The sequence below is a fragment of the Chrysemys picta genome, chromosome 9 (genome assembly GCF_011386835.1).
Source record: "Chrysemys picta bellii isolate R12L10 chromosome 9, ASM1138683v2, whole genome shotgun sequence".
Classification (NCBI taxonomy): domain Eukaryota; kingdom Metazoa; phylum Chordata; order Testudines; family Emydidae; genus Chrysemys; species Chrysemys picta.
In genome coordinates, this window is record NC_088799.1 from 85,860,256 (window position 1) to 85,873,618 (window position 13,363).

At 43.7% G+C, this 13,363-nt stretch overlaps 1 protein-coding gene across 1 annotated transcript in view; it reads left to right on the top strand.

The window, feature by feature from the left end:
• Positions 1–56: 56 nt before the first annotated feature.
• Positions 57–13,363, top strand: part of TRPC5 (transient receptor potential cation channel subfamily C member 5) — a 136,905-nt gene continuing 123,598 nt past the window's right edge. The window contains exon 1 of the mRNA XM_005291806.5: positions 57–1,643. The gene's annotated coding sequence lies outside the window, so the exon portion shown is untranslated. The remainder of the gene's footprint in view (positions 1,644–13,363) is intronic.

Here is a 13,363-nt window from a genome sequence, read left to right on the forward strand (position 1 = left end):
AAAATAACCTAATTGGATGCAGTCAAGTGTCAGGTATATATTTTTGTGCTGCTCCTGCAGGGTCTGGAGATTTTGGTCTACTAGGAGCTGCTATATTTTCCTCTCTATTTACCTATTACAATTTGGGGTTGGGGTTAAAATTTGGAAGCATCCAGGTACTGAATACATGTTTTTCTAGTGCTAGGCACGGGTACTCCAGGGTTTTTCTAGGCACGGGTACTCCAGGGTCCAGATTTTTCCAGGGAAGGATAGATTTATGATTCGGAGTCAGAAACTGCGAAGATCCAGGTGGACCCAGGTACCGGATCTGTGATTGCTGTGGAACTCACGTGCCAGGCTGTACTAGGGTGCAGAACATTCTGATGCAGTAGGAGCAGCTCCGCTTGGCTCGCTGATCCCGCCATGAAATCTGAGGGATGAGGGCTAAACACTGAACGGATCCAGTCACAATCCAAGCGCCAGATGTGTGTTTTGGTGGCGCTCGTCTTGTTCTAATGCCCCGGGGTGCGGACATGTTTTGGCGCTGTAGGAGCAGTTACTCTCTATTCAGGCACTAGAATTGGTGGCGTCGGGGTCAGAATGCGAGTGGCTCCAGCAGGTGCCAGATCCAGGTTTTCGCAGAGCTCGTGCTCCGGGTTCCACGGAGGGGTGGAATTTTTTTTTTTTTTTTTTTTTGGTGCAATAGCCTCAGCTAGACTCGTTTTCCGGTTTGTTTGATGGCACAGTGCCGGGGGCCGAGGGGCCACACACAGCGGTAAGATCTAGTGCGATCCAGCGTTTACCTTTCCCCCTTCTTGTCGTCTCCAAGGTGTGAGACAAGAGGCTGTTCTAGCTGCTGGAGGGGACGAGGGAGAACTTGGCTTCCTCGCTGACTGACTAGGGACCGGCTGCTGCCTCTCCATCTCTCTTTACTCGCCCCCCAGGGGAGCGCTTCCTGCGGCTCACAGCCCCCCTCCCTCCCCCCAGAGGGGCAATCCAACCTCCGAGCACCAGGAGGGCCAGACAGAGCGAGAAGGAAGAAGGAGCGGATTTGCGTGTGTGTATTTTTTTTAAAGCCATTCCTGCTTATCCCTGCCAATGGCATTTTCCAGAAACTGCAGAAGCAGGGGGCTGCAGCCCAGGCCAGTCGGAGAGGGGACTGGGGGGTGGTGGTGGCTGAGATAATCAGTCGCTGCACCCTGCCTGGGTGTGTGAGTGTGTGTGATGGGGCGCGTGCAGCGTGTGTCAGTTTCACTCCCTCCAGCTCTGACTCCGGAGTGCATCTGTGCGTAGATTTATTTATTTTTGGAGCAGCAGGAGGAGGGGGGTCGCAGCCCTACCCGCTCGCCGCTGAATTCGGGACCCAGGAGTGGCGGGGGAAGGCGCGGGGAGAGGCGATCCACCAGGCGATGCTGGGGGCTGCGCTCCCTTCTCTCCCACCAGCGCCCTGAGTGGGTTTGACCCCCGGCCGGGAGGTGGGGAGAGCCGCGGCGAGCGATGCTGGGGAAGTTTGGGAAGAATTAGAGGGAAATGGGTGGCCCCGGACCTGCCGCGGCTTGTCCTTGCCAGGCTCATGCCGGAGCGGATTACAAATGAGAGGCATGGACCGCACGACATGGACCGCGGGGACCTGAGCGGGTAGAGCTCGAAGCAGCTTCTCTTAGGTGAGTCTCCCGCTGTGCGGGGCCGGGGGGGGGGCGCTTTATTAAAAAGGCAGCCAGAAGGGAAGCAACAGATTGTAGGGACCGGCGATTCTCTCTGCCGGGTGGGCAAGACTGTCTGTGATTTGGGCGCCTGGCAGGAGAGACAGGGAAACCAGGGAGGCAGAGCCCCAGTTTGAAAAGACGGATTTGCCGGCTCCAGCCCCACAGATCCTTTGACAGCTGCCTCCATCAGGCGCTAGCGCTCTGTTCAAACCCGCCTCAGCCCTCCTCTGGCCCCCGTCGGATTTCCACCAGGAGATTTTTTGGCCTCAACTCTAGGAGGTCAGTGGGAAAAAGAGAAAATATATATATAACTTCCGCTTGCCCGTGATATTCTGGCGAAAGCCTTTTAGGGGGTTGCCTGCTTTCCCCTGCCTCCTAGAGCTGGGTGGCTCAAACCCAGATTTTACGACCCCTTTGATCGCCTTGTTTCATTCCCTGAAATTATATCCCCGGCTTTTACATGTTTATAGCATCTCCTCTTCATATTTCCTAGGATACTGTACATTAAGCACCGTGTCACATTAGAAGGAAGCTGAAAGGAGACTGCTAGTTGCTTCAGGGATTTCTCCCCCTCCCTCCATGCAGATAGAAAATACAGTGAATCACGGTCACAATGGGCTGCATTTATTTATTTGGTTGGTTATTTATTTATTTTTTGCACAGGGAAGTTCATTACTGCAGAAGTGGCCAAATTGCCAGCTGGTCGGATTAGAGTACAAATCAGGAGGACATCAAAACTTATAATAAAGTCCAGACTAGCTGGCTTCATTGCAAGAGTTTATGGTGATGCAGAGACTCTAAATCTAATGGACCGTGTTTAATTTTAGCTGTCCATGCAGTAGATTATTACATATATATGCCCATCTGCTAAATTATAATATAGATATCGTGAATTTTATAACAGCCACCTGTGTGTTCATGTGATTTTACTTTAGAGATTATGTACACTTATACATTTATTTCACCTTATTAGATGGGCCATTTCTGTGACACATTTGTGAGTCATATCACTGATCCACAGCTTTTGAAACCAGAACCACTAATAGTGTGATGTCATAGGAGGATGTTCTCTGCCATAACTTCAAAAATAAAATTCCACTATGAACCCCAAACTACATAAATTACAAACTGTCAAATGCCTAACAAGCTATCAGAGTCCCAGTGCAACAAAAACAAAAAACAACCCCTCCAATCTTTGTTTCTCAAGAACTCACAGGAAGTTGATTTGTTTGATTTCATTCTATTTGTTATTTAGCTGTGTCTTTTGTGTACGGAAATTGTGACTATTTGTTATTATTAGTGTGTTGATAATATCATTTTAGCTCATGACTATGCATAGGATACGGTATAATTATTCCTTACATTTCCACACACTTCTGAGTTATCCATTCCAATGTTTTTATATGAAGTCCTACATTTTCACAGCTGCCTCAAAGGGTGTTTGGACTTTTAATCCACTTGATCACCTTCTCTCAATTTTTCCATTGTGTTTTTCAAATATTTTGTCTGAGAATCTTCCTGTTGGACAAATCATAAAAAGAAACAGGTTTTGCATTAGGTGGAACACTTTGTAACAAATGCCCTTACATAATGCAAGGTCCTGTACAGTGTGTAAAATGGGAGTGGAAGATTTGTGGAAGAAGGGTTGGTCACATGGCTAAGGTAGGGGAAGAGAGGGGAAGAAGTCAGGAGTTTCTATTTCCAGATGTGCCACAGACTTCCTGCGTGTCCTTTATCAAGTCATTCAGACTCTCTGTGCCTTGCTTTCAATCTCTGTAAAATAGGGATAATCATGCTTAGCTACTTCACACAGGACTGTTGTGAAGCTACATTTATGTTTGCAAAACACTTTTCAGTCCTGGGAAGGAAGATGCTATATCAGTGCAAATGATTATTATTCCAAAAATGCTTTTTAGGAGCTAAAGGGGAACTCAGATTGTTAGCTTATTAAGAATGTGTAGCCAAATGTCTTTTAATACAGTTGACAAATAGAACGGCCTACTTTCCTGAATATTAAACCCTAGTAGGAACTATTGAGTATACTTTCTGAAGAAGAAAACGACACAACGACACTACATGATACACGTAGTTTGTTCACTTCATGAATATTTACACCCATCTTCCCTAAGTAGAACTGCTGGATAAATATCAGCTGAAGCAAGTTCAGTTCATTTCCATTTCAGACCATCTAGCTTATAAATGTTTTTGAATGTATCTATATACAGGAGCATGCACAAGTCTCTTGGCATTAACTAGGCTCCTTGTGAGACTCCCCTCTCTACCATGCTATGGTTTGTCATTTCATTTGATTTTTTTAATGTTGAAATGTAGCTAGCAGAGATCAATAAGCTATCAGCTAAATGTAAGCCTTGATAGACAATAACTGTGTAATTTCAGATATTGTTGCCAGGTACATTTTTAGTGAAAAAAACTAAAAAGAGCCCAGGTGTTCGCTTTCTTCAAACTGTGAAAAGGAACTAGATGGGAAATGGCTTGAATGTGAAGTACCCTACAATTGACTTTGATTTGACTTGTAAACACACAGAACATTCATAAAATTTTGTTACTTTCTCGGGAGAATGTGTTTTTTTTTAATCATCTATCTCTTGTCTCCCTTTCTCTTTAGTATATTTCATTTACAATCTAAAACTATGCATCTGTTGGATTATTTATTGGATATTTAAAATGTATCAGTTTCTTAACCTTCTTCTCTTGTTTTAAATTAGATGTTCAAACTAGTTTCTGTTCAGGATTGCATCTCAGAGATAATGGATAACGCAAAACTCTTTGATTATTTCATTTCTTGCAAAGATTTATTTTTCAGGCAATCATAAAAAAATCCTCAGATGAACAATACTGAGGTCTCCTGATTATGTGGATTTTTTTTTAAGGAGGCAAAATTATGGTATTGTCATCTCACTGAATTATGGGTCTCATCCACAAGATGTTTGCCCTGGATTCTCAAGGTTACAAGTCTTGATAACTTATCTCGGAAAAAGAAGTTTACTAAAAACCATGTGCAAATAATTATTCCTCACAATAGACTGAATAGTTTGATAACCACCACCCAAGTGTAGCTAAAATGAGGCTGATACTGTTGGGATTATTCTTTTAAGTACAGTAGCATCATTGGCACAATGTGAGACAAACTCTGTTCACAGTTATCCTGATGTAAAACTGGAGGGACTCCTTTGATTTATAGGGTTACTCCAGATGAAAACCAGGGTAACTGAAACAAAGGGCCATATTATGCTGTTGATCTTTAAATAACACTCCCCATTAATATCAATCAGGCATTCTAATGGCAAGCTATGGGCTAGAATTTAGCCCATTGTTGGCATATTCACAGCAACATAATACTCTCTTACGGATGCCTCACTTCAGAATTCACTGTAATGTGCTAGTGGGGAAAGGCTGTTGAATGACTCAGATGAATGTAGCTCAGAGTAAACAAACATGCAAAGCATTTCTGGCTAGAGAGAGAAAGGGAGAACATGAAAGAACAGACAAAGCTATGTTCAAGGACAAGACATTTGTCAGCAAGTCTCATCAAATTTAGCAGATTCAAGACATCCAAAGATTTCTCATTACCTTTCACCTTCTTTAGTGATGAGCAGCTGTGCAAAGTGACTGCTAAATAAAGGTAAAATGCTACTAAATCAGAATTGTCCATTCATTTATGGTGGTGGGCAAATACTCTCATATTGCCTAGGTGTAAACAAGTTCATAAGGACCCAGACACCTTCTACCATTATAGTCTGGGGGATAAGGGGACAAGAAGGTGACTTTAAGCCACCTGTATGCTTCCTTAACTTGATGCTAAGTTGGTCCCTGGCACAAATTAGAGCTACCTGTAGGCTATTTTAATTAATGCTGGCTACCAAGGGTTCTCATGGGGTCTTCCAGCAGCCACAGATCACTGTGATATAGGGGCACCCTGACCATATCCACTTTCAAGTGGACACACCCGAATGCACTTGACTGATTAGGGTCAAGGTTTAAGACATGGGACACTCAAGCCCCCTGTGTCTAACTGAGTTCATTGTAAGGCTATGGGAGAAGCATTATCCCTTTTCAGCAGTGATAAGTTCAGCTCTCTGAACCTTCAGTCTCATGCTTCAGGATCCAGGATGAGCTACCACTGTTGGTTAAGGGAATAATGTAGTGGCAATCGGGGATTAAATTGTGGGCGTGGGGAGTGCACAGGGCCCCTCCTTTGGCTTGCATGAGCTTCCCTGCTTGGTGCATGGAGAACTCCTGCTCCTGTTTCAATCTACTTAGAACACTAGTGCCAATGTGCTGAAGAAATGGTGTTGGGAGGTGTTGTAGTGTTGCTCCATATTAAAATGTAGTGATTTAGGGATGCAGAGTGTTGCAGGGAAAGCAATGAAGAGTCTTTTGACAGAGGTTGTCACTAGTGATAGGTATAGTGTTTCTGTTGGCATTTTGTATGTCAGGATGAGAGGTTGTGTGAGAATGAGATGAGCTGGAGTTGGGAGACATCAGAGTAGTTCTGTATGTGTTCTAGTAATGTATAGGCCTCAACCCATGGTTTTCCTTGTATGCCTTTCCTCTGTGCAAATCAACTTTTGCTTTGTATTGACAACATCATGCATGGAGAGAGAGGTCCACTCACGCAATAAGTTTGGACAGAAAAGATTCTAGTGGCAAATCTTCACTACTAACAATTATGGGTGTCTCTGTAGCTGACTCACTAGGACAGTAAGGCTGTTAGAGATTTAGTATTATTTGTTCTCCATGCAATCTTTTGGCCTAAGTGTTTGAAAACAGTTCCCCAAACAGTCAGATATGATTGTCACTGGGTCTCCCATCTCTCTCTCTCTCACACTCACACACACACATTTGCTTTTGCTGCAGTAAAATAAAGGAAAGAATCCAGAGCTAGTGAAATATTTGTTGAGTACTTTATTTGTTGAATTATTTATTAAATGAGGGGAGTATTTAACCAGCTGCAATAGTAAATCATGGGTTAACCATGGAAGATGCAACAAGGTAATTCCATTAAGTCTTCTTAGTAAAATTCCGTAATCATTAAGTATGGAATGATTTGTGATGTTACTAGAAAACTGAGGTAGAATTATGAACATGTCTGCATTTCATGGATGGGTTAGTCATCCTGTTGTTAATTTCCTGTGTCCACATTTATCTTCTGCAAAGTTCTTTGTGATCCTTCAGGGTGAAAAACCCTTATGTGGGCATAAGATATAAGTGCTCATTATTATGGGTAGAGTTTAGTATTTCAAAGAGCTTTCATCACTTCCAACCTCACTTAGGTCTGGTGACATTGTTCATTTTTGTTATTATTAATAAGAATTTATATTGCAGTAGTGCCGGAGGCCCCAATTAGGGAGCAGTCCCTATCATGCTAAAGTGTGGTTGTTGTACTTTTGGTGCAGTGGGTGAAATAATTCTAATTCCTCTTTCAGTTGTTCTGAGCTTTCCAATTTGCCTTTGCTCTGCATTATGAAGGGGAGGTGCCATTCTCTCACTTGGTCTCTAGCTGCAATTAATTCTGGTGATTAGAATGTACGATGGAATATTAGAAAGTTTTCAGTCAATGACGTTCTCAGCAATGCCACACATTTCCTGATGGAAACAAGAGAATAGTGCTTAGATACCACAGTGACAGGTGCCTTAGATAGATGGATTGTTAGGATGACAGTTCCTCATCATACTGTCTTCAGCCAGCTCATTGCCTTGAAAGATCAAGGTAGGTGCAAGAAAACTGTCACTTTAATGAAACTGTCCTATCTGCAACAAGAATTCTTTGCTCCATTGGGTAACAAGTACCATGCAGGTGCCCAATTCATCTACTGTGGGCCCAATCCTGCAAACCTTTATTCACATGACTAATCTTTACTCAGCAGAGCAGTCCCAGTGGGACTTTCCCTGTAAGGATTGTTCACATGAATAAGGAGTCGCAGCATCAGGCCCTGGCAGAAGATGAGATTTGAAAATATATGTAGCTAGAGACAGGAAGGCTACTCTGAACAGGAGGAGCAGCTGAGGAGAAGTATATCACCCCAGGAAGAGGAGAGATTACATTGAGGGGGAAAAAAAGAGGACCGTGCTAGGGTAGCAGAGAGGGAAAAGATATGTGGGTTTGAAATGTTTTAAAACCAAGGATGCAATTCTAGGCCCAGATCAGGTCCTTCCATGTAAAACCTGCAGGCAAAGGTTCGTGAAGTGTGGGTTGGAAAAAGCAGGCTAAGTTTTCATGAAAATCTTCTCAGTGAGAACTATCATAGAAATGTGGACCTTAAAAAGTCATGGAGTTCAGTCCCCTTCCTTCACAGCAGGACCAAGTACTATCCCCCACAGATTATTTTACCTCAGATCCCTAAATGGCCCCCCTTAAGGATTGAACTCACAACCCTGGGTTTAGCAGGCCAATACTCAAACCACTGAGCTATCCCTCTCCCCACATGGCACCTGACCTCTGGGAACACAAGGATTTCCTCCCTAGAGGAAAAAACCACAGGGTCCATACTCAAACCTTGTGGATCCAGGCAGATCCAAGGGTATCTGTGGGAGGCCTGGACCATCCAGCTAGAGGCTATGTGTTTCCATACCTGCTCTGGCTCCAAGCACCCTGATTCCTGACAGTGTGACATTGGAGGTCACAGTCAGGGACACCCCTGGCTTCAGGATCCAGGGAAAACATAGTCCAACCCCAGACTTTATTGTCCTTTCTGGGGAATCTCTCTGTGGTTGGAGGAGGGAGGGAAATGATGTACATTCCCCCAACACCAATATGGTCCACTCACACCTTCTCCTGGTCCACCCAGTATCCACTCCTCCCCTTGCATCAACCTTGGATCCCGCATTTGTGCCATGCATGGGAAGATCGGCACACAGGGATTCTCCTCTGTGTGTGGATGTATGGGGAGCAATCTGAGCCATTGTCATGAGGATGTTCCTTAGATTAGAAAGGATTTAAGGTTGCTCAAAGTTGGGGTCTAAAATAACTACATAATACAGTGTGAAACCATTGTTTAAAAGCTTTAAAGGATATTTTAAAATCTGTTGAAATCTGTATTTTCATATTGGTAGGGCACGTGTTCTTATTGGTCACACTAAGTTACAAGCAATATCTCTGTAGCTATATTTATTCTTATCTGTATGAATAATGTGCAGGGATCTGCATGTGTTTGTGTATAGACATGCACAGTGTGATGGTTTGATTCAGAATCTATGACGAGGAATAGGAGGTTCGGTATGTTACAACTCTCAAAAGCTTCACTTTCACATTTATCTCCTGTAGTTTTCTAGTGGCTCTCTCTGTAACCTAATCAAACAGTCTGATTAGCTGGTGAGTAGGTGCACCTCCTGTCAAAGACATTGGTATAAATGTAGGCAGTTGGCAAGCCACCACATTATCTAGACGCAAAAAGTCTGATTAGCGAAGGCACCCTCTGGCAGAAATAAACAAATCACCATCTATGAAATCACTATGAACCCATGGCTGACTGAAATGATTTTGGAAAATAGCCTCCATGCTGCCACGCAAGAGTGATTTGGCTGTGAGTAATTTAGCTGAGATGAGAGAAGGCATTATTTACAGGTCTTTTGGCTCTCTATGCACGGCCCCCTGTCAAATTGCCAGGCAAAAATAGTTTCCCTGCAGTGGCATATGTCGGCTGTATAGGTCAGTAGGACATGGAAAAAAAATATGTGGAGCCATTTGTGCCCTTCCATAGGCCTGTCCTTATGCAGGAATCAAGTAATTTCTCCGATGAATAGAGCTGTACAGTATTAACACCACATTCTGGGAGATTATTTTGGTTGTTTTGCAAGGGAATTTAATATTCATGAAAGTGCCAGACGGAGAACCCCGGAGACTGAAGTATTGTACGTATCCAAAGAGCTAGTTTATTGCAGGTAGCATATTTCTGATTTTATATACAGCTTCATCAATGCGCCTGAGCTGGAGGGATCCCTTCTACAGTTGAGATGTTAGCTGTTTATCATAGCCAATTAGTGTTCATGTCACACTCCCCTTCAGTACCCGAGGAAGTTAATGATTCGACCAGTGGACCAAATTTGGTGATGAATCCTGGTCACAAGCCACCTGAGGCACGTTGCGCATAGGCTATAAAGAAGTGTTAATTCCTGCCAATTAATCCTTTTTGTGCTGTGGACCCTTGTCCACTGAGACCACCAACTTATTTTAAGCCAGTTGCCCAACAGCCACGCACTGAGGCTGAGAGTCTGAATTCATTCAGGTTTATAAAATGTTTTGAAATCTTCAAATGTCTAAATAAGTGTTATTATTTTTATAGAGTTGTTCATAGCATGGGCCAAATTCTGTGCATTCTGGACCAAATACAGGGTTGACTTTCACACAGGCAACTACATTGATGTCAACGGGGTTGCAGTGTGGATCAGTCAGCACCCTGTTTTCCCCTCACGCCACATCTGGGACCCTGTGGTCCTCAACAGTGAGAGATTCAGTGATACAGCAGCAAAAAATGACATTTTATCATGTCCCTGAAAAATATGTCCTGGAACTTTGAGCTGGAGAGTTCAAACATGATGTGTAATGCTAAGCCAACACAACAGCAATTAGCGTGACCTTTCAGCAATATCAATAGGTGTTAATTAAAGAGCTACATAATGGCTCCGCCAAGGCAAACCCATGTTGTAACAACATGGCAAAACCGTTGTCTTAGGAAATAAATAAAAGAACAAATAAATAAATAATGAAAGCCATTAGCTTTTTCAGCTGCTGATGGGAACTTGACAAAGTTGCAGTGCACACAAATCAGAGTAGAAAAAGAGTGCAGTTAGTGGTACAAAGCATCAGTGGCAATGAAAGTGCAAAAATCTTTAGCTTGCACATGGGAATCATCAATTTGATTGGCTTGGGATGCACACAGGTACTTTGCAAAAAGTATCCCATTGTTCTTATTTTTAATCTTTAGCCCTTATGGGTATGTCCACCCAGCAGTGAGTCGCAGAGCCTAGTCAACTGACTCGGACTCAAGCTGTGGGGCTAAAATTCCTGCTAGGGACATGTTCACAGTCTTCACCCACTGGGACCCAGCCATTTCCTATGGTTGTGATGAACAAAATGTCACATGAGCAGTCCAGGTTTGCAAGGGTAGACTCCAGGCTTGCAAAACTTCCTGAGCACTTCTTGGATCTACACACTCAAATTGCAATGAGGTTGACTTCCTGAATATAATGCAGCAATTATCAGGGACCAGGAAGATACAGGGCCACCTTGCTCAGCTCTAAATGAGCTGGGGAGAGGAGGAAAAGTTGACACTAACCAATGTGGGGAAGGATAAGGAGGGAATCATGGCTTCTTGTCTTGCTGCAGCTACTCCAGACAGATGAGGGAAGAGGAGCTGAGCAGATCTTGTTCACCACAGGGAGGGATGATAGCATCAGACTGGAAATATCTGCTATAAATTATTTTATGGTCTATTCATGGATTTGAAAAATCAGCAACAATTCAGTTAGTCTGTCTGGCAATTAATGGTGACTTTGGGCGGGACAGCATGATTTCCGCTGTTTGCTATTGGACCTGTCTTTCCTGAGACTGCGGCTGTCTGGCTGAGAAGAGGTGCTCTGGCAGCAGAAAGCCAGAGATGGACAGGCCTGTTCCAAAATGTGCTGAAATAATTCACCACAATAATCAAAGGCCTTTGCTGGGTATGAATGTGCTTTTCCAGATGTTAAATATCCCTTTGCTACATCTGAAGGTGGGACTGGAAGCAAAGATTCCTACCTCCAACCCCATCCCCTTGCTCTCATTTGTCCTCATCTAGCTGGATGACCCATTTCTTGGAGTTTTCATGGCAAGACAGCTCTGTGGGAGTCACAGCATCTGCATGGGTGTTAAGGGTGTGTTCTAATTGTCATTTGTATCTTCTTGATCTTTCTCAAAGGCAGCATTAGAAAACTGATTTACATACAAATGACACAGAGCTAGGCAGATTTACACTGAAATCTGTTTGACACAAAAGCTGCATCTCCTGCATCTGAGTCAGACTCCTTAGAGCTTTGTATCCTATTTGGTCCCTGTGTCTTCAAATCAAAGAGCTAGAAATATGGGGCTCAATCCTCAGATGCACGGAGTGGGAAGCAATGTGGCTCTAAGCTTTCTATCCTCCGCTATTGATCCTGTGTCTGGCAAAGGGTCAAACTGCCAAAGGAATCCTCAGCAGCCATTTAGGCAGATTTAAGATCCTTTTGTAGTGTATTGATGGCACAAATGAACCTTGGGCCCAGTCCAAAGCCCATTGAAGTCAATGGAAAAACTCCCATTCATTTCAGTAAGTATTGAATCATGTCTTGAACAAGGGGTGAGGATCTGGCCCCAGGCATAGAACATTCCTTCATCTTAAATGTCCTTCTTACTAATGTCTCAATGACTCATTTTCACTTTCATAAGGCTTGAGTAGCTAGCGGTGCCACAAACCTAGTGGTGCCAAGTATTCAGAGTGTCTTTGTGGGGTAGTGCTGCTGTAATTGCTCCAATTTCAGCACCCTAGCTCCAGTTTGAACTCTTCTTTGTCCCTCTTACAGTAGCCAAGTGAAATAGTGGAGACAAAGATCATCTTCGACCCCCATGTCTTTCTAACAGGATCCCCAACCATGATACAGACCCATGCAGGACAGGGCAGGGCTTGGAAACTTTCTGCACCAGCAGCTGTGTGGCCAGAAATATATTTTTTCCTGTCTTTCTATCTTCAGAGCAGATGAGAAGCATCTCTCAGTGACCCCAGAACCGCATGTGCAAGTGCAGAGCAGGAGCAGATGATGTGTAAGCAACAGCATCTCTGTAAGCGGCCTTCTTTCTCTTCCAGGATGACATCCTGAGAGTGTGTTCAAGTTCACCCCAGCACAGTTAGTGCATATTTATAGGCTGCCGGATGAAAGTGAGTGGAGACTGTGTGTGTGGATTTGCTCTGGCTGACCAAGGGGAAAAAGAATAAAGCAGTCAGTTCAGACACTTTCACAGACCCACAGCACCTGCAGGTCCAGCAATCCTGCTGCACAGACCTTTTCATGCCAATGCTCTTTTATAGTCTTTTTTAAATGGTTATTTCATTTAGTGCTGAGGAAAGGTGTTGGTTTGGCAGCCTTTGAGACTGAATTCCACTATTTATCCATAGAATGGGTACAGCCAGGGCAAGATTCCCCTTTCTCTCCACAGTGCCAATGTCCTTCAGCTCTGAAGGACTCCATCCATACGCTTGGGAAGGTAATTCAGTCTCCATGCCACATTCAGTCCTTGGCCTCCCCCTGCACAAGCCAGCTGGTGTTTGTATTATGGACACTAGTCCCGTATGAAATGGAAAGAGACCACCAGCTCATGTCACATCCATGCAACTGGCCGATGGGCATGAAAAGAGTGGGTTAAAATAATCACTGCCAATACATTATTTGCTGAATAATAATAATATCCCTTTTTCCTCTTTGTGAATCATTCGCAAACTAACCTGATTCCTACAACTGTCTTCTTTATTCCGAAGTATTTGTTCAAACAAATTTCACCTGTGGATTGCTAATGAACTGTTTGTGGTGGGCGATTTGGTATTTATTTTTTTGTGGCACGTGAAGGAAAATCCAGGCTGCTACAGCAAGTGGTAGTGTTGATGTAGTAGGTGGCACTCTTCCAGCTGAGTGAGTACTGAAGCAATGCC